Raw genomic sequence first — 22,417 nt, forward strand, 5'->3', positions numbered from 1 at the left:
ATGTTCTTAGATTAAGGACCTGCCCGAAACGCTGCGCGTACTAGTGGCTTTACAAGATTGTAATTACCATATTATGTATCCTCACAATCCCAATGTACCTTCTTGTATATATATAAATAAATAAATAAATACTGCTGCTCTCAGATTGCTCATTGACAATCCAAGGTTACACTCGACGGCTCCTTTAAAGACAGATTCTTTGGGCTAACTTATTAGCTCTATCATGCATTTGGAGGCCGACATGAGATGGAGACCACATGAAATGGACTCTGTTACCATCCTTAATAATTTTGTAATCCCACTGATGTTAACAACTTCAGACCTATATCAGTTCTGCCAAACTTGTCTAAAATATTTGAAAAACTTATCTAAAGCAGCTTTACTCTTATCTAGTCAAACACAATATACTTAGCTCTTGTCAATATGGCTTCAGAACCCAAAAAAGCACTAACGATGCACTTATTTGTATGATTAATTTGATACATACAGCTCTTGATAAAAATGAGTTCCCTAATGGGTTATTTGTGGACCTGCGTAAGGCTTTTGGCACTGTCAACCACCAAAACCTTCTTCTTAAATTACAACATTATAAAGTCAGAGGTCACTCCCTGAAGTACCTTAAGTCTTACCTTACTGAGAGGCTCGAATATGTTTCTGTGAATAATTCAATTTCTCCAACCTAGATGTTACTACTGCTCGGCTTAGACTCGGTTACAAGTATCTCTGGGAATTCTCATTATCTGCTGATGTAGACCTGACCAAATGTAAACTGTGTCAACAAAATTATTCGCACACCCTCCGTCACTATGTGATGGAGTGCGAAAAGATACGTGAATTTAGAGACAATTCTATAACCAATGTTCCAGCGATGTGTCAATATTTCATTCAAAATGATCTGCTACCAGAAATTTTAGCCAAATATCCCCAGTTTGCTAACTGTAGGTAGTAACTAAGTGATTGTAACCTATCCACCGCTGCCCACTGGATGGGGGGCGGTGTGCAGGACAAACATAAATTTTGACACTAGCTCTCCACATATGTCAGTTGCTTAATTTAGAACCTGTACTTGAGGTCGATCTCGAACCCATTGTTGATGTGACGACTTATACTGAATTTTGTAACTAGCTCATCAATATTGTAACTTGCTTAGCTAAATGAACTGTGGGGTTCAGTCCCTGAGCCCATTATGTGCCTCTGTAACCCTTTCCACTACCGCCCACAAGATGGGTATGGGGTGCATAATAAATGAACTAAACTAAAACTAACTCCCACCCTACTCATCAACATTGGTGTTCCCCAGGGCAGCATACTTGGCCCTCTCCTCTTTCTCATCTACATTAATGACCTCCCAAATGCCTCCCAACATCTCAAACCAATTCTATTTGTTGACGACACGACCTTCATTTACTCCAATCCTGACCCCCTTGCTCTAAATGTCACAGTGAATACTGAGCTAAATAAAGTCCATCACTGGCTAACTGCCAACAAACTCACTCTCAATATTGACAAAACTTTATATATTTTGTTTGGCAATTAATCCTCAAATCAAATAAATCTCAAGATTAACAATACCCAAATTTGTAACAAAGTAGATGGCAAATTCCTTGGAGTGTGCATCATTGCATCACCACCTTTCTTACCCTGCACACTGAAAAGTCATGTACCACCTTCCTAGATCTTAAGTCTGCCTTTGATATTGCAAATAGACATGTTACCTTGAGTGAGCTTTCAAGAATGAATATTGGTGGTCGGCTTCTTTCTTGGATCAGGGGTTACTTATCCAAAAGGAAGTCATCTGTATTTTTCCAGAGGCATAGGAGTGTAACAAAAGACTTTGAACTAGGTACCCCGCAGGGAGGTGTCCTCAGTCCTACCTTATTTAATATCTTAATAAACACGCTGTTAAACTCTGTACCGAGCAAACCCAACGTCCACATCATTAGCTATGCTGATGATATAATGATACACACCGCTGGGTATGCTAACACGCAGAACACTCTTAACTCTGTATTAGACTCATGTCAGGACCTAAGTTTAATTATAAATAATAAATAAATAAATAAATGTTTATTCAAGTAAGGTACATACATACAAGAGATTTAAAAAAAATTGTTAGGTTTATAGATAGAGCTAGTACATACAATGCCTAAAGCCACTATTACGCAAAGCGTTTCGGGCAGGAAAAACATTAAAGACTAAAACTTAATAATACTAATTGTGTTTAAAGTATAAAATGTGTTGAGAACAAATAAAAATAAAAATAAGAAAGGGGGGAACATGGCTGAAAAAGCAGCACAAATATAATTAGGTCGACAAACAGCGGTGTTTAAAAAAAACAGACATGGGTTGACAATAGAGGGGTAAGGTAGGTTACAGGGAATTTATTAGGTAGTGCTTAGTTTTTATCTTAAATTGGTTGAGAGAGGTACAGTCTTTAACATGGTTGGGAAGGTCATTCCACAATCTGGGTCCCTTGATTTGTAGAGCATTTCTAGTTTGATTAAGTCGTACTCTAGGAATATCAAAACTGTATTTATTTCTGGTGTGGTGCTCATGGGTTCTGTTACAACCTTCAATGAAGCTTTTGAGGTCAGAATTGGCATTACAGTTCAGCGTTTTATATATGTATATAAAACCCAACAAATTAACTATTAACTATTAATCCAACAAACTTTGTAAAATCTCTTGTATGTATGTACCTTACCTAAATAAACATTTATTTATTTATTTATTTATTTATTATTTATTATAATACGCATGAGAGAATGTGCAGTGACTTAATGTCTAAATGTTTCAGCAGAGAAAAAAAATATCTAAATATCTCAGCAGAGAAAACAAAGATACTAATTTTTTTTTTTTTTGAGATATATACAAGAGTTGTTACATTCTTGTACAGCCACTAGTACGCGTAGCGTTTCGGGCAGGTCCCTGGAATACGATCCCCTGCCGCGAAGAATCGTTTTTTCATCCAAGTACACATTTTACTGTTGCGTTAAACAGAGGCTACAGTTAAGGAATTGCGCCCAGTAAATCCTCCCCGGCCAGGATACGAACCCATGACATAGCGCTCGCAGAACGCCAGGCGAGTGTCTTACCACTACACCACGGAGACTATAATCGACGCCCACCCAGGCAGGGAGGAGCTGTTTGCAAGATGCAACTGTCTGATGGCTCCCAGCTTGACTATGTAAACAGATTCAAATACCTTGGTCTTGAGGTGCCACTGTATGGTCCTGTTGTATTCAGACTCTGTCGTCAGTATAAAGAGAGGCTCCGAGCTCTCAAGGCTGTTGCAGGTTATCACTCAGGCTATGGTGCCAATGTCAGAATTGTCAAAATGAAGTACCTTGCATACATCAGATCTTTAGTGGATTATGCTGCACCTCTACTTGTTTTGATGCCTGAAAGAAAGCTTGGAGGGATTGAAAAATTGTAGAACGAAGCCTTGAGGATAATCCTTGGGTGCCATAGTACCACAAAGATACTTAATATGAGAAAGGAACTTAATATTCCGAGCGTTGTTGATCGTGTTACTGAAATTAACTGTCAAATTGGTATAAAAATGCTTAGGCTAACTCATCCTAATCCTTGCACAGAATCCCTCTAGAATTTCTTTATTGAAGATCAGCATTGTTCCAAATGGATAACAAAAACTGGAACTCAACTCAGAATGTATCAGGTTCATGATTTGTACCAAGAGAAACAACAACGGCACTTTCCTGCACCGTGGGAGGTTACACCCTTTCCAGTTTTAATCCCTCCTTTTCCACCCAAGAAGCAAATTAGAGATCAGCCCAAGCTTCGTCTTGAGGCAAAGCTCAACGCCTTAAGCCATATTGATGCTCTGTCCACAGAGCATTCTCTCTCTCAAATCATATACACTGATGGTTCCCTACACCGCACCACGGGTGCAGCTGGAAGTGCAGTTGTTCTGACAATGGGCGATGGCTTGTACTTTGAGTGGGGAGTCCGCATAAACAACTGGGCCTCTACCCTTCAGACCGAACTATTTGCCTTGATCCTTGCACTGAAATGTGTACAAGTCTCCAAACTTGATACATTAATTGTAAGTGACTCATCATCCTTAAATGCTCTCAACTCTTTAAGACGTAACTGTAACATGCTCGTGTCCGAAGCTAGACACAAATACAACAAAATTATTAAGGATGGTAACAGAGTTCATTTCATGTGGTCTCCATCTTTTTTTTTTTTTTTTTTTTTTTTTTTTTTTTTTTTTTTTTTGAGATATATACAAGAGTTGTTACATTCTTGTACAGCCACTAGTACGCGTAGCGTTTCGGGCAAGTCCTTAATCCTATGGTCCCTGGAATACGATCCCCTGCCGCGAAGAATCGTTTTTTCATCCAAGTACACATTTTACTGTTGCGTTAAACAGAGGCTACAGTTAAGGAATTGCGCCCAGTAAATCCTCCCCGGCCAGGATACGAACCCATGACATAGCGCTCGCTGAACGCCAGGCGAGTGTCTTACCACTACACCACGGAGACTGTGATCTCATGTTGGCCTCCGAATGCATGATAGAGCTGATAAGTTAGCCAAAGAATCTGCCTTTAAAGGAGCTGTTGAGTGTAACCTTGGATTGTCAATGAGCAATCTGAGAGCCGCAGTACACCGAGAACTTCAACAAGATCTTGTAGATCTGAGGCAAAGTGAAATTGACACCAGTAAATGGCCACTGCTTATCTGGAAAAAGCGGGGGAATTTCAGGAAAGGAGAAAAACATTTACGGAGCGCTCCGAGAGAGCTGCGCGCGCAGTGGGGGGGGGGGGGGGAGGGGCATATTTAAGCAAACGCACGAGGAGTCTCTCCAATAACAGCATCGTTGCAAGAGTGGCATCGTCTCGCTCGCAGTGTGACTTAGGCGGCCCTCTGCTCTACGCACGCCCACTCTACCAACGTCTGATACCTCTTAGAGTGCGTGAGTGGATGGATCGATCAGCTCGCCAGCCATAAAGCAAGCCAGCATCGTCTCGCTGTCCTACAGCAGCTGTTATCTCCAGCCTCGACGAGCACTTCGGTGCAGCCAAAAACCAGTTCCAGCCAGCAGTGTATTGGAGCAGAACCAGGCGCTTCCCAGCCAGCATCTAGTCCTAAGCAGTGACATCTTCCTCGTGGCATCTTCTGTGTGGGAACCGACCTGTGAGATTTATATTTATTTAATTTATATGAATTTATATAGAATTTATATTTACGTTAATTTATATACTTCGATAGCAATTTGTATGATGATAAGTGGACTGTATTTCTGCAATAATCTCACAAATCGATCCACTGCACATTGGGGGGGGGGGTTTATATTGAATTTATATATATGCAGCCAATCAAACTACAGTATTAAACTACATATATTGTTAAACATTGAAGAGGTTCCTTATCTTATTGTACAGCAGGCCTTAGTCCACCAGGTATAACCAGGATGTAGACACCAAATTATCCTCTTTGAGGTAGCTTCCATCACCCAGTAACTGGTACACAAAGCATGCTTCCTCGTCTTGACCTATCAAAAGGGCGCTAGCTATGAAGCCAGAATCCTAATATATGACAGCTATATCAGAGAAAACACTGTATTTTATTTTATTTTTATTTTTATTTTTATTTATGCATATACAAGAATGTACATAAGGAATGTGAGGATACAAATATGGTAATGGTCTTGTAAAGCCACTAGTACGCGCAGCGTTTCGGACAGGTCCTTAATCTAAGAAAATTTTAAGGAGGTAAATACTTGCAAAATTTATAGACAAAAAAATGATAACAGATTACATGAAATGAAAAAAAAGATGAGAGAAAATTGTAGGTACAGTATATTAAAGCACATAGGTAGCTAAGATTGATTGCAATGACAGCTTGAATGGTAGTTGACAAAAATTGGTAGGCACAATACAGCAGAAACAATATAAGATTGATTGCAATGACAGCTTGAATGGTAGTTGACAAAAATTGGTAGTCACAATACAGCATATGGCTAGCACATAAAAGAAGACAGCAATGAACACAATGATAAGGTTGTTTGATATTACATAAAAATTAGGAGATTGGGTAACACTAGGTACAGAGCAAATTTAAAGCTCAGTGTAGGAAACTAAGAAGATGAAGTTAGGTACTTTTTGGTTTTGCTTTTAAATAAGGCAAAAGTTTTACAGTTTTTCAATTCACTAGGGAGTGAGTTCCATAGACTAGGTCCCTTAATAATAATAATAATAATAATAATAATAATTTTTATAATAATTTTTATTTAGACAAAGGTACATACATAAAGAGATTTTACAAAGTTTGTTGGCTTTATAGATAGAGCTAGTACATACAATGCCTAAAGCCACTATTACGCAAAGCGTTTCGGGCAGGAAAAAACACTACTGACTAAAGCTTAAAACTAATGGGTAAAAAGAAAAAAATGCGTTGAGTACAAATAAAAATAGAGGTAAAAGAGGGGGGAACATTGTTGAAAAAACAGCACAAATACAATTACAAATTATTACAGAAAATTACATTAAAACAGCGTTGATTTGATAAAAAAAAAAAAAAAAAAACATACATGGGTTGACAATAGAGGGGTAAGGTAGGTTACAGGGAATTTATTAGATATAGCTTCGTTTTTAACTTAAACTGGTTGAGAGAGGTACTGTCTTTAACATGGTTGGGAAGGTCATTCCACATTCTGGGCCCCTTGATTTGTAGAGCATTTCTGGTTTGATTAAGGCGTACTCTAGGAATATCAAAACTGTATTTATTTCTGGTGTGGTGCTCATGGGTTCTGTTACAACCTTCTATGAAGCTTTTGAGATCAGGATTGGCATTACAGTTTAGCGTTTTATATATGTATAATACACATGAGAGAATGTGCAGTGACTTAATGTCTAACATATTCAGGGATTTGAATAGGGGTACCGAGTGATGTCTGGGGCCAGAATTGGATATTGTCCTAATAGCAGCTTTGTGTTGAGTAATTAGAGGACGTAAGTGATTTTGGGTAGTAGAGCCCCAAGCACAAATACCATAGTTGAGATATGGATAGATAAGGGAGTAATAGAGAGCGACCAGGGCAGGGCATGGTACATAATATCTGATCTTAGAAAGAATGCCCACAGTTTTTGAAACTTTTTTTGATATGTTTAGAATGTGTCCCTGGAAATTCAGGTTGTGGTCAATGAGAATGCCAAGGAATTTGCCATCTAATTTGTTACAAATTTGGGTATTGTTTATTTTGAGATTTATTTGATTAGAGGATTTATTGCCAAACAGAATATAGAAAGTTTTGTCAATGTTAAGGGTGAGTTTGTTGGCAGTTAGCCACAGATGGACTTTATTTAGCTCAGTATTTACTGTGGCATTTAGAGCAAGGGGATCAGGACTGGAGTAAATGAAGGTTGTGTCGTCAGCAAATAGGATTGGTTTGAGGTGTTGGGAGGCATTTGGAAGGTCATTAATGTAGATGAGAAAGAGGAGAGGGCCAAGTATGCTGCCCTGGGGAACACCAATGTTGATGGGTAGGGTGGGAGAAATTGTATTATTCACAGAAACACATTGGAGCCTGTCAGTAAGGTAGGATTTGAGGTATTGTAGGGAGTGTCCTCTGACACCATAATGATGTAATTTAAGAAGAAGGTTTTGGTGGTTGACAGTATCGAAAGCTTTACGCAGGTCCACAAATAACCCAACAGGGAACTCATTTTTATCAAGAGCTGTATGAATCGAGTTAAGCATACTAATAAGTGCATCGTTAGTGCTTTTTTTGGGCCTGAAGCCATATTGGCAAGGGCTAAGTATATTGAGTTTGGCTAGATATAAGTAAAGCTGCTTATAGATTAGTTTTTCAAAAATTTTTGACAAGTTTGGCAGGATTGATATAGGTCTGTAGTTGTTAACCTCTGTGAGATCACCACATTTGTGGACAGGCGTTACTCTCGCTTTTTTTTTAGAATATCTGGAAAGGTTTGGAGTTCAAGTGACTTGTTGAAGAGCAAAGCAATAGCAGGGGCTAAAGATCTGGAGGCTTTTTTGTAGATTAAAGTTGGTATCTCCTCAAGGGCACCAGACTTGGTTTTAAGGGAAAGGATTATCTCATTGACGTCAATGGAATTAATAGGCTTTAGGTACAGAGACTGGGGATAGTTCCTGTAAGATAGTCCTTAATGTCAGTACTGGAAGATGGAATATCATTAGCAAGGGATGAACCAATGGAAGAGAAGAACCTATTGAACTCAATAGCAGAATCAGAGGCTGAAAGCTGACCATCGTTATTAGACAGGAGAGTCGGTTTGTTATTTAAAGACTTCTTTGATCCCAATATTTGTGAAATTGTTCTCCATGTTTGTTTAATGTTGCTCTTTATTTGGGTAAATTTATCTTCGTAGTATTTAGTTTTGGCTCGTCTAATTATCTTAGATAGCAATAATGAGTAATTCTTTGAGAATTCATTGGAGACAATTCCTAACCTATACTTTTTCTCAAGGTCATGTTTTTTATTAATAGATTTAAGTATTCCCTTTGTAAGCCAGGGATTGTTAAGCCTTTTGGTTGTGACTTGTTTTGTAAGCATAGGACAGTGGGTATTATAAAGGCTAAGAGTTTTTTGAAGAAAAGATTGAACTGCTAGGTTGATGTCCTCTATGTTACCTAACTCGGACTCCCAGTTGACATTATCAGTAGCAGTTATAAAATTGTCTATAGCAGTTTCATTGTGTAGTCTAAAACGTATCTCTCTTGACTCAAGAGGTGGTTTGCTAATGTTAGTTAAGAGAAATGTGGGGTAATGGTCTGTAGTGCTATCGGTGATTATACCTGAAGTAAGCGGAGAGGTTATATTTGTCCAGATGTGATCTAGAGTCGTAGCAGTGCTATCAGTGATTCTAGTAGGTCTAGTGATTAAGGGTATGAGGAAACAGGAATTCATACAGTTGAGGAAGCTAACAGCAGTAGGGTGTTCTGGCTTGCAGAGGTCAATATTAAAGTCCCCTGCGATAATTAGGTGGTTTTTGTTCAGTCTGTTATCAAGTATTAGATTTCTAAGGTTTGAGTTGAATTCGGACACATCAGTGTTAGGAATTCTATAAACTGCACCCACAGACAGGATAGACTCGGCACCCTTGACTCTGAAGCTGGCGAAGATATACTCCCCATAGCAGTCTCTAGTTCTAATTTCTTTTAAGCATGTTAGTTCTTGGTGGTAGTAAAGAGCAGTACCACCACCTCTCTGAAGTTGACGACAGTTGTGGATTGCTGAGTAGTTAGGCATGTTAAAGAGTTGAGTAGTATCATCTTTCAACCATGTTTCAGTAAGTATAATAAAAGAGAATTTGTTGTCAATAGCTTCAAACAAGGCACTAACATCATCGAAGTGTTTACCTAGGGATCTAACGTTCAAATTGATTACAGAGATATTGTGACTATGAGTTAATACATTGTTTACATCATGTGCTGCAAAATATCTGCAATTTAGATCATTAAAGTGATTATTGTCATAGATAGTGGATAAGAGGTTAAGTTCTGGGTCTATACTTGACTGCATAAAAAAAGCTGATTGCAGGAAAAACAAGAAAAACAAAAAGAAATAAATGTACACAATACTGTACCAAACAAACACAAAAGGGGCTTACAGGGGTACAATGGAGTAAGGGAGTATGGCTAGGCTAGGAAACCTAGGTAATGAATGAGATTAAAGAAAAAAACATAAACATGGACTATACAAAACACAAGATATAGATATACAAAACAAAAATATAAACAAGACTAAGCAATACCAAAAAAATTGAGCAAAAATGAAAAATGAGGTAGATTGCTTACAGGTACTCTCAGGTACACTGTAAGTAACAATAGACAGAAAATATATATCAATATAGAAAAGAATGTCACAATACAATAAGATAAGCAATTACATGAACAGATGAAAAACAAATCTGCTGTAAAATAGGAAGTAATTATAGCAAAACACAACAATATAATAATATAACAATACAATAAGAGCTTACAAAGTATTGAGTCTGCTAAATTAGAGAATAATTATGGCAAAACACAACAATAAATGCAAGTAAACAAAAGAATTGAAACAATTAGAGGTAGAATTAAGGTCACTAGATAGCCATGGAGGATACACAAGTTTGGCGGAGAGAACAAAAAATCAGTAGAGACTGTCAAGATGAATATATAAAAAAATTTGACAAATGATAATTGTAAAGTAAAATAATCTTAAAGATAATAAATTTTATTAAGCTTAGTTTTAACTTATAATTAGTATGAACTTAATTAAAAGAACAAAAATGAGATCAATAATTGATTTCAATAAATGACATAGATCAATACAAATAAATTTAAAATATAAATGGAATAGGGTAAGATTAGATTTAAGAGTAAAATTTTACAATGAAACTGAGGTAGATGCTTGCATAAGTGCATGGAGACTTGATGGATTATTTAGGAAATTATATGAATAGGAGAACATCAGGTAAATGGTAAGGCAGAGACAGCACCTTAGACAAAGTTAGATTAAGTTAGGTTAGGCTCAGGCACTGAAAGAGTTATTTTAAGTACTGGCATTGGTCGGGTTCAGGTTTTCAGATATACCACAATCACTTAAGAAGGCCAGGAGTTGTTGGTCACATTTTATTTCATATCTTTTTCCTGTAGCTTCTTTCTTCGCAAAAATCGTAACTCATCTCATCTCGTCCCGAGCCCGCTCAGCAACCCGTTGTCTTACTCCCACCTCCCGCTGTCAATTTCCCACAATTCCTACCACCCTCCTCCAAGATGCACCCTCCTCAATAACTGCCCAAGTCATTGAATCGCGCAAACCTCATGCTCCTGTACATGCACAAAACCCCACCAGCATCCCATCAAAACCTAAAAATTCATAAAGATCATCCAATTTAATGTGCGGGCATATTTCTCCATTAGACACATGGTGTCAGATTTTATTGAGATCGAGAGACCTGATGTGCTATTATTAAATAGCAGATACATTACGAACTCATATAAAATCAAACATTATGGCTACTCCTCTTACCGAAGTGTAACAAGAGACTTTGAACTAGGCACCCCGCAGGGTGGTGTCCTCAGTCCTACCTTATTCAATATCTTAATAAACACGCTGTTAAACTCTGTACCGAGCAAACCCAACGTCCACATCATTAGCTATGCTGATGATATAATGATACACACCGCTGGGTATGCTAACACGCAGAACACTCTTAACTCTGTATTAGACTCATGTCAGGACCTAGGTTTAATTATCTCAGCAGAGAAAACAAAGATACTAAATCGGCGCCCACCCAGGCAGGGAGGAGCTGCTCGCAAGATGCAACTGTCTGATGGCTCCCAGCTTGACTATGTAAACAGATTCAAATACCTTGGCCTTGAGGTGCCACTGTACGGTCCTGTTGTATTCAGACTCTGTCGTCAGTTTAAAGAGAGGCTCCGAGCTCTCAAGGCTGTTGCAGGTTATCACTCAAGCTATGGTGCCAATGTCAGAATTGTCAAAATGATGTACTTTGCATACATCAGATCTTTAGTGGATTATGCTGCACCTCTGCTTGTTTTGATGCCTGAAAGAAAGCTTGGAGGGCTTGAAAAATTGCAGAACGAAGCCTTGAGGATAATCCTTGGGTGCCCTCGTACCACAAAGATACTTAATATGAGAAAGGAACTTAATATTCTGAGCGTTGTTGATCGTGTTACTGAAATTAACTGTCAAATTGGTATAAAGATGCTTAGGCTAACTCATCCTAATCCTTGCACAGAAGCCCTCCAGAATTTCTTTATTGAAGATCAGCATTGTTCCAAATGGATAACAAAAACTGGAACTCAACTCAGAATGTATCAGGTTCATGATTTGTACCAAGAGAAACAACAACGGCACTTTCCTGCACCGTGGGAGGTTACACCCTTTCCAGTTTTAATCCCTCCTTTTCCACCCAAGAAGCAAATTAGAGATCAGCCCAAGCTTCGTCTTGAGGCAAAGCTCAACGCCTTAAGCCATATTGATGCTCTATCCACACAGCATTCTCTCTCTCAAATTATATACACTGATGGTTCCCTACACCGCACCACGGGTGCAGCTGGAAGTGCAGTTGTCCTGACAATGGGCGATGGCCTATATTTTGAGTGGGGAGTCCGTATAAACAACTGGGCCTCTACCCTTCAGACTGAACTATTTGCCTTGATCTTTGCACTGAAATGTGTACAAGTCTCCAAACTTGATACATTAATTGTAAGTGACTCCTTATCATCCTTAAATGCTCTCAACTCTTTAAGACATAACTGTAACATGCTCGTGTCCGAAGCTAGACACAAATACAACAAAATTATTAAGGATGGTAACAGAGTCCATATCATGTGGTCTCCATCTCATGTTGGCCTCCGAATGCATGATAGAGCTGATAAGTTAGCCAAAGAATCTGCCTTTAAAGGAGCCGTTGAGTGTAACCTTGGATTGTTAATGAGCAATCTGAGAGCAGCTGTACACCGAGAACTTCAACAAGATCTTGTAGATCTGAGGCAAAGTGAAATTGACACCAGTAATTCCATCTATCATCATACTATCATGCAAGAGGAGCCACACATCTATGGATCATCCAATAAAATCAGCAGACTTCTAGATGTTACTACTGCTCGGCTTAGACTCGGTTACAAGTATCTCTGGGAATTCTCATTATCTGCTGATGTAGACCTGACCAAATGTAAACTGTGTCAACAAAATTATTCGCACACCCTCCGTCACTATGTGATGGAGTGCGAAAAGATACGTGAATTTAGAGACAATTCTATAACCAATGTTCCAGCGATGTGTCAATATTTCATTCAAAATGATCTGCTACCAGAAATTTTAGCCAAATATCCCCAGTTTGCTAACTGTAGGTAGTAACTAAGTGATTGTAACCTATCCACCGCTGCCCACTGGATGGGGGGCGGTGTGCAGGACAAACATATAAATTTTGACACTAGCTCTCCACATATGTCAGTTGCTTAATTTAGAACCTGTACTTGAGGTCGATCTCGAACCCATTGTTGATGTGATGACTTATATTGAATTTTGTAACTAGCTCATCAAGATTGTAACTTGCTTAGCTAAATGAATTGTGGGGTTCAGTCCCTGAGCCCATTATGTGCCTCTGTAACCATTTCCACTACCGCCCACAAGATGGGTATGGGGTGCATAATAAATGAACTAAACTAACTAAACCTCTTACCAGTCACCAGATGACGCACATGAAGGAGTTGCAATACTCATCCGTTCTTCATACAAACACAAACTCTTACACACTCATTGGCTTCACAAACATTTCCTTGCCATTAAAGTTCACACACAAATGGGGTCTCTCACCATCTGCACAACCTACACCCGTCCTAACACCGACATTCCCATGGAAGATTTCATAACTCTCTTCAGCCACACTCACTTGCCTGTTTTTCTGCTTGCAGACCTCAATGCACAACATCCTACATTCCACCACAATACCACAAATCAGCATGGCAGACAGCTTCACCAAATATACACCCAAAAACATCTATTCTTTCTTGGTCCTGACTTCCCCACTTGTTTCACACATACAGGTTCAGGCAGACCTGATCTCATATTCACCAACAGACATGGCAGCAACTTGCAACACTTCATTTCACCAGGGCCCATTACGGCTCTGATCATATTCCCTTAATTCTCACAGTCTCCACAAATCCTATTCTCATCCCCAGCACTCCTCAATTCTCATACCTTAGGGCAAACTGGGACATGTTCAAACAACACATTGATGACACTGATCTCACTTATGAATACAATGACAAACATCACACTGACATCGACACACAAGCACGCAACATACAAGACACCATCATTCATGCAGCAAACATCTCCATTCCTAAAACAACACACAAACCACATTTCACTTTCACCCCCTCCATTCGCTCAAAACGCCTCTTAGCTTGCTATTACACTAGATTCTTACAAAACATACATCGTCATGGACAAATACTATGGGACCTAACAGCATTAAAAAACCACATCCTTAAACAGCCTAGATGAAGATCACACAAAACAATGGAAAACACCTCATAGAACAAGCAGAACAATACAGAAAACTGACACCTCAAGAATTCTGGAAACAAATCAAACGATTACAAGGATCAACTCACACACCGTTTAAATACCTTCTACATAATAACAACAAAATCACTGATCTTGAAGCAGTACTCAACATTTTTAAACACCACTGGGAACAAATCTTTCACCCACATCCTCCTGAACCATTTGCACGCCCCAACATTGAAATAGTCGAAGACTGGATACACTAAAATAGACAAGCAACTACACCAGACGACCTCATCCACCTTGACAATCTCAATTCAAACACTGAACTACAGACTCCCCTGACTCTAGCTGATGTCAAGACAGCTCTCATGGGCACTCGTCGTAGAGCCCCTGGTGCGTCTGGCATTGGACATATCCTTCTTAGACAACTCCCTGCTTCTATCATTACTGCTATCACTAACCTATTCAACGCCTCCCTTGCCTCTGGATACTTTCCACTCAACTTTAAGTCTGCCACAGCCGTTCTTATTCCAAAACCTGGGAAACCCCACACTGACCCAAAGAACTATAGACCCATCAGCCTTCTAGAGACACTTGGCAAAGTCTTTGAAAGGCTGATCAACCAGAGACTTAGAACCCACCTAGAAAACAATGACTTACTCACTAACAAACAGTTTGGATTTCGGCCTCACCGGTCCACTCACGACGCCTCAAACATCATGACTAACTACCTCAGTATCAATCAGCACCAAACACTTAAGACTGCACTCATCACTAAGGAAGTTGAGAAGGCCTTTGACACTGTTTGGCATGACGGCCTAAAATTCAAACTATGCAACAACTTCAATCTTCCTCTTATCACCACCAAACTTCTTTCTAACTACTTAGACAATAGGACAATGAGAATTAAGTTCCTCCGACAACACTCTGACTACTGCAACTTACATGCCGGTGTTCCCCAAGGCTCTGTTCTTGCCCCAACACTCTACATCCTATACATAAACGACATTCCTGACCCTGTTCATCACACTGCATTAACCATATGTTATGCCGATGATGTCTCTCACCTTGTCACCAGCAACACCATTGATACACTAACAAACAGAGCACAAACAGAACTTGATGTTGTCATTGAATGGGAGTACAAATGGCGTATAAAAACCAACTCCAGCAAATCTAAAATCACCTACTTTTTCTGTAAAAGAACTATTCGCCCAATTCCTCTCAAACACTATTCATACACTCAAAATCCTACTTATATCTCTGTATCTCCTTCCTCCACAGTCCTTGGACTCTCATTTGATCGACAACTACTCTTTCACACACACATTACACAGAAACATGCAATAGCTCTTCAAGCCATGAAGAAACTGTACAGACTTAGGTTTGCAAAACCTGACACAAAAATGCACCTTTACAAAGCACTTATTAGACCTCTCCTAACATATGCTCCACTAGCTCTTTCTCTATCTGCACCTACTAACAAAATAAAGCTTCAAAGAATACAGAATAGAGCACTAAGATGGGTACTCAACACCCGATGGCAAGAGTTAAATACCAGTCAAAGTCTCCATGAAAGTACGAACATTCCTGCCCTAAATACCTACTGGAAAACTTTATCAGACAAACAAATTGATAGACTACTCACTTATCATGAACAACACATTGATTTTCTCCTACACACTCTCAGACTACCACAAAACAATCATGACCTCTTCTCTACCATCCATGATCCTCCTCCTAACTCTGTATATCGTTAAACTTTAGCTCACAACACCCAGCATCCACTATCATTACATATTCAGCTCTCAACAACCAGCACAAACTATCCGTAAAGAGTTCAGCCCTGACGCTCTTGAACCAAACACTGCATGTGATGTTGTGAGTTTGTGATGTCCCGATGTTGTCACTGAAAACACCCGACTGAGTCCCTGCCTCGAATACCTCAACCAAACGACACGCAGCTGGGTTTAGCCCTGGCACTTTTTCTCCTACAAATCTTCTTCCTCTCACCCCCCCCCCTTATCTTCTTCTGTCCCCACTTCCAAGCTCGCCCCAATGGGCTTCTTCTCCTGTATTATTCTGATTCTGAGTCTCTCCACGGGAGACATCTCCCGTCACGCAGGGTGCAGTTGCACCTCCACAGATCTCCAGTATCAGCTCTTGATACTGGTAATGGCTCAAAAGGGCCACCACTTATGGGCTATTCATGCCCGTGCCACCTTTTGGATGGCTTAATCTTCATCTTGAACACATTCATGGGAGACATCTCCCGTCACGCAAGGTGCAGTTGCACCTCCACAGATCTCCAGTATCATCTATTGATACTGGTGATGGCTCAAAAAGGGCCACCACTTACGAGCTATTCATGCCCGTGCCACCTTTTGGGTGGCTTCATCTTCATCTTAACACATTCACAAGGGAGACATCTCCCGTCACGCATGGTGCATTTGCCTCTCCACAGATCTCCAGTATCATCTATTGATACTGGTAATGGCTCAAAAGGGCCACCACTTACGGGCTATTCATGCCCGTGCCACCTCTTTGGTGGCTTAATCTTTATCAATCATCAATCAATCGAGTCTCTCCCTCCTTTCACAGACCAGCGGAGAGGAAGCTTGCACCTCGCACTGCCGGGTGGATAAATATTGAGCAGCAACGTGAGCGCTTCCCTCCTTAGCCTTAGAGTGGTGTCTGCATAGGCATCATGCTTTTCAAAGTGAAGGTGCGGTTCCGAGGAACCGACACCACATTTAACAAGGCCGAGATCATGGATCTACTGGCATCGAACTCAGGGGTAGCACCCATCGACGTCGTTATGGACGGAAATGGACCCCCAAATTCTTTTCAGCAGTGCAGTAGCACTTGAAGCTCTATTCACCGCAGCAACGACCACGGCTCTTGAGGCAAAGGGTCTGACCCTCCTGCCTCCCCACCAGTTCCAGGCGGTAAGGACTATATTTATCCACTGAGTTAGTGACATCATCGCGGAACGACCAGCTACTGAGATCGTGAAGAGCATAAACGCTCTAAATCGATCCCTCACGGCCATCTCGGCCCACTTCATCCAGCAAGGCGAGAACGGGAAGACCACCCTCAAGGTCACCCTCAAGACTCCGGCAGAAGCTATTCTCGCGGCCGACAACGGCCTCAGATGCTGTGGAGTGGCCTGCACACCCCATCAGATCACTAGGCAGCGTTATTTTCGCCTGCGTCAGTGCTTTAGGTGTTATCAATACACCCACTACTCACAGAAGTGCCCAAATCCGCTGCAGAAATGCAGCATTTGTGCTGGGGAACACCATCACAGGACCTGCACAGCTGCCACCAAGCGTTGTCTACTCTGCAACAGTGAACACACGTACAGCCGTTTCTCAAGACTGCCCCAACAGACAGGCGGAAATCACGAAAATGATGGACGCCAGACCAAGAAACTCTACTCCAAGAGCGAAGGCTTTCAACATTTAAGAAGAAGCCTTCCCAGCACTCCCGACAAGTGGCGCTGCGAGCGGCGCGCAACCCAACTCCCGCGCCAGCCACTCACAGCCTCAGACGACACCTCTGCACTAAGCCAGCCAGCCGTCCTCACTCACGCCGTCTCCAGCCACCCCTGATAGCACTGTTGCAGCTCTGATGCACTTCGCAACGGAGCTCTCAGGTGGAGATCTCAGACAACGGTACAGAATTCTTAATGAACTGTACAAGGTGAACAACCTTCCAACGTTCGTGATCCCAGAGGCCATGTTTACCGATGGCTCCTCTCCACCAGAGTCCGACCCCACGCCAGAGATCCCTGTAAACCCAGACCCTATTGCTCCAGTTACACCAGCGCCTAAGTCGTGTGCAACGATACTGCCACCAACTTCTCCTGCGAGCTTCACCGCGTCTTCTGATGACGAATCGAATGCCTACGTTGAAATTGTAGCACTATCACCACCCCCAGCACCAGAGGACATTGAAGCACATTCACCACTCCAAATACCAGCGGAGTCTCCACGAGTCTCTGCACTCTATGATGAACGCGACAAGCACCTGACACCTGCATCTCCCGCATACAGGCGCGTCACCAGCAAGATACTCAACACTAGGTATGCAGAATGCTTGCTGAACAATCCAGGCCAAAAGTTCGTTCTAAAGAACGACGTAATCATATTCGAATGCGACGAAGCCACATTGGCAAAGGATCTTTTCCTACCAGACTACGCCCAGTACAAAGAAAATCATCAAATGACTACTAGAAGCAAGAAAAAATAGAAGAAGAAAGAAACCTACTGAGGGCAGCTGCCCTCCTCCCCCTCTTTAGGGGGATAGGGACCTAATTTTGCTCGTTTTGAGATGGTGGTACCCGACGTCGAAGACAGACTCCACACACCAAGAGGAAAGAAAACCTGCAACTGCCGCCTTCCAGACCCGTCTCCCAGCCTAGCCAGATGTGGGGTTGCTACAGCATCGACTTTTTGACACGCAGCTGGGTCAAGCCCTGGCACTTTCTCTTCAACTTCAGCATCTCCTCTCACCGACTTCTCTTCAGCTGTCCCCACTTCAAGGCTCGCCCCAACGGGCATCTTCTCCTGTATCATTCGAATTCGAATTCGAGTCTCTCCCTCATTTACGTTCCAGCTCCGGCCCGCATCGCTTCGAATCACCCGCCTTCCTTCCTTGCCTGCAGGACAACTATGCCCAGTACAGCTCCACACGCTTTCTTTTATGCACACATTTCTACTATGCACAAATTCGGGGGGTGCTGCGCCGGATCCTCAAGTCTAGGGCTGCCCGCAGCTACTTACCATATGTCAAGAGCACACTTGTAGTGCAAGTTGGGGGTTGCAGACTTTACATGTAACCTAGGCACTAGCATATCATTACCCCTGGAAATTCTTATCTATCTTTTCTTTGGCTTCTGTGTATACAGAATATATTTTATATACATACTGTACTGGCTGTGCCACTCAAATTATAACTCTGGTGTTGTACTTTAATTATAGCATTAAGCTGATTGTGTGTACTGCAACATTGCTTTGGCTAACTGGCACTAGGCTCTGTTAATAATGTGCTACGACTTATTTCCTTAGTTGCATCTTTGCAGTACTGGCTTACTACTCAGTTATGTTATACGACATCAATTATATTGTGGTACAGCAGATGATCTCTATACAATAATTAATAAATAAGTCCCCCCATATTGGCTTGTGTTTTTCTCCCCGATCAGAAATTCCATCTATTTATTTATTTATTTATTTATTTATTTATGCATATACAAGAATGTACATAAGGAATGTGAGGATACAATTATGGTAATTACAGTCTTGTAAAGCCACTAGCACGCGCAGCGTTTCGGACAGGTCCTTAATCTAAGAAAATTTTAAGGAGGTAAATACTTGCAAAATTTATAGACAAAAAAATGATAACAGATTACATGGAATGAAAAAAAAAAGATGAGAGAAAATTATAGGTACAGTATATTAAAGCACATAGGTAGCTATGATTGATTGCAATGACAGCTTAAAATGGTAGTTGACAACAAATTGGTAGGCACAATACAGCAGAAACAATATAAGATTGATTGCAATGACAGCTTGAATGGTAGTTGACAAAAATTGGTAGTCACAATACAGCATATGGCTAGCACATAAAAGAAGACAGCAATGAACACAATGATAAGGTTGTTTGATATTACATAAAAATTAGGAGATTGGGTAACACTAGGTACAGAGCAAATTTAAAGCTCAGTGTAGGAAACTAAATAGATGAAGTTAGGTACTTTTTGGTTTTGCTTTTAAATAAGGCAAAAGTTTTACAGTTTTTCAATTCACTAGGGAGTGAGTTCCATAGACTAGGTCCCTTAATTTGCATAGAGTGTTTACACAGATTAAGTTTGACCCTGGGGATATCAAAGAGATATTTATTTCTGGTGTGGTGATAATGGGTCCTATTACATCTGTCCAGGGAGAGTTTCAGAGCATGGTTTGCATTTAAGAACAGGGTTTTGTAAATGTAGTTGACACAAGAGAATGTGTGGAGGGAGTTAATATTTACCAAGTTTAGAGATTTAAACAAGGGAGCTGAGTGTTGTCTGAAAGCAGAGTTAGTTATTATTCTGATAGCAGATTTTTGCTGTGTGATGATGGGCTTAAGGTGGTTTGCAGTGGTAGACCCCCATGCACAGATACCATAATTAAGATAGGGGTAGATTAGTGCATAATATAGTGAGATGAGAGCAGAGTTAGGAACATAATATCTGATTTTGGAGAGTATACCAACTGTCTTAGAGACTTTCTTAGTTATGTGTTGAATGTGGGTGCTGAAGTTGAGTCTCTTGTCTAGGAATAGGCCAAGAAACTTGCCATCATTTTTATTACTGATGTTAATGTTGTCTATCTGTAGCTGAATTGCATTTGATGATTTGCTTCCAAATAAGATGTAGTAAGTCTTTTCGATGTTTAATGTTAGTTTGTTCGTTGACATCCATAAGTGGACTTTTTTTAATTCATTATTCACAACATTATTTAGTGTATGTGGGTTGAGGTTTGAGTAGATAAGGGTAGTATCGTCAGCAAACAATATAGGTTTGAGAATATTAGAGACATTAGGCAGATCGTTTATATATATAAGAAATAGAAGAGGTCCTAAGATGCTGCCCTGTGGCACTCCAACGGTAATTGGTAGAGTGGAAGAAGTTGTATCATTGATGGTTACATATTGGTGTCTGTCACTAAGATAGGATCGGATGTAGTCAAGGGCAAGGCCTCGGATTCCATAATGCTGGAGTTTAAGTAAGAGGTAGTTGTGATTAACAGTATCAAAGGCTTTTCTTAGGTCAATGAAGAGTCCAATCGGAAACTCATTTTTGTCAAGGGCTGAGTAGATAATGTCAAGGAGACTAATGATTGCATCATTGGTACTCTTTTGGGACCGGAAGCCAAACTGGCAGGGGCTGAGTATGTCGAATTTTACGAGGTAGGAATAGAGCTGTTTGTAAATAATTTTTTCAAATATTTTTGATAGAATGGGTAGATTTGATATTGGTCTATAATTGTTTATGTCCGCCGGATTGCCTCCTTTATGGACTGGCGTTACTCTTGCTTTTTTGAGGATATCAGGGAAGGTGTGACACTCTATAGATTTGTTGAACAGTAGTGCTATGGGTGGGGCAAGGGCATGGGAGGCTCTCTTGTACACAATGGACGGAATTTCACTGGTGTTCCTTGCCTTGGTTTTTAGAGAATGTATGATGGACACAACATCTGCCGGGCTGATTGGTGAAAGGAGAAGAGAGTTTGGATAGCTGCCTGAGAGATATGTGTTAATATGTGTCTGAGTCTGTGGGATTTTACTGGCAAGATTAGCACCAACCGATGAAAAGAAACTATTAAATTCATTTGCCATTTCTAAATCAGTTGACGGTATATCCCCATCCTTGTATGGGGATATACCGTCATCATACTATCATCATACTATCATGCAAGAGGAGCCACACATCTATGGATCATCCAATAAAATCAGTAGACTTCTAGATTTTACTACTGCTCGGCTTAGACTCGGTTACAAGTATCTCTGGGAATTCTCATTATCTGCCGATGTAGACCTGACGAAATGTAAACTGTGTCAACAAAATTATTCGCACACCCTCCGTCACTATGTGATGGAGGGTGAAAAGATACGTGAATTTAGAGACAATTCTATAACCAATGGTCCAGCGATGTGTCAATATTTCATTCAAAATGATCTGCTACCATAAATTTTAGCCAAATATCCCCAGTTTGCTAACTGTAGGTAGTAACTAAGTGATTGTAACCTATCCACCGCTGTCCACTGGATGGGGGGCGGTGTGCAGGACAAACATATAAATTGTGACACTAGCTCTCCACATATGTCAGTTGCTTAATTTAGAACCTGTACTTGAGGTCGATCTCGAACCCATTGTTGATGTGACGACTTATACTGAATTTTGTAACTAGCTCATCAAGATTGTAACTTGCTTAGCTAAATGAATTGTGGGGTTCAGTCCCTGAGCCCATTATGTGCCTCTGTAGCCCTTTCCACTGTTACGACCCTGGTTCCTCAGTGGAAACCAGAGGTCAAAATTGAGCTAAATAAACTACCTTATAGTATTGGACGCATCGCGAGCTGCATTTGTTTGTATCTTCCCTGCCAGATGTAAGACTATTCTTGTTTCTCAGAGAGCATTTAAAGACTGAGCTTGGGGTTGATTATTAAATAATAAAATAGGCACCAACTATGTTTACTAATACTTTCTAATCATTTGTAAAGTAAACCTGAGTAAACTTGGGATAGGAATGCTGTACGATTAGTTGAGTAGTCTGCTGGCAGCGAGTGAACTGAGGGAGGAGAGTGGAAATGCTCTCTCTTCTCTGATAT

The sequence above is a fragment of the Procambarus clarkii genome, chromosome 32 (genome assembly GCF_040958095.1).
Source record: "Procambarus clarkii isolate CNS0578487 chromosome 32, FALCON_Pclarkii_2.0, whole genome shotgun sequence".
Taxonomy (NCBI): domain Eukaryota; kingdom Metazoa; phylum Arthropoda; class Malacostraca; order Decapoda; family Cambaridae; genus Procambarus; species Procambarus clarkii.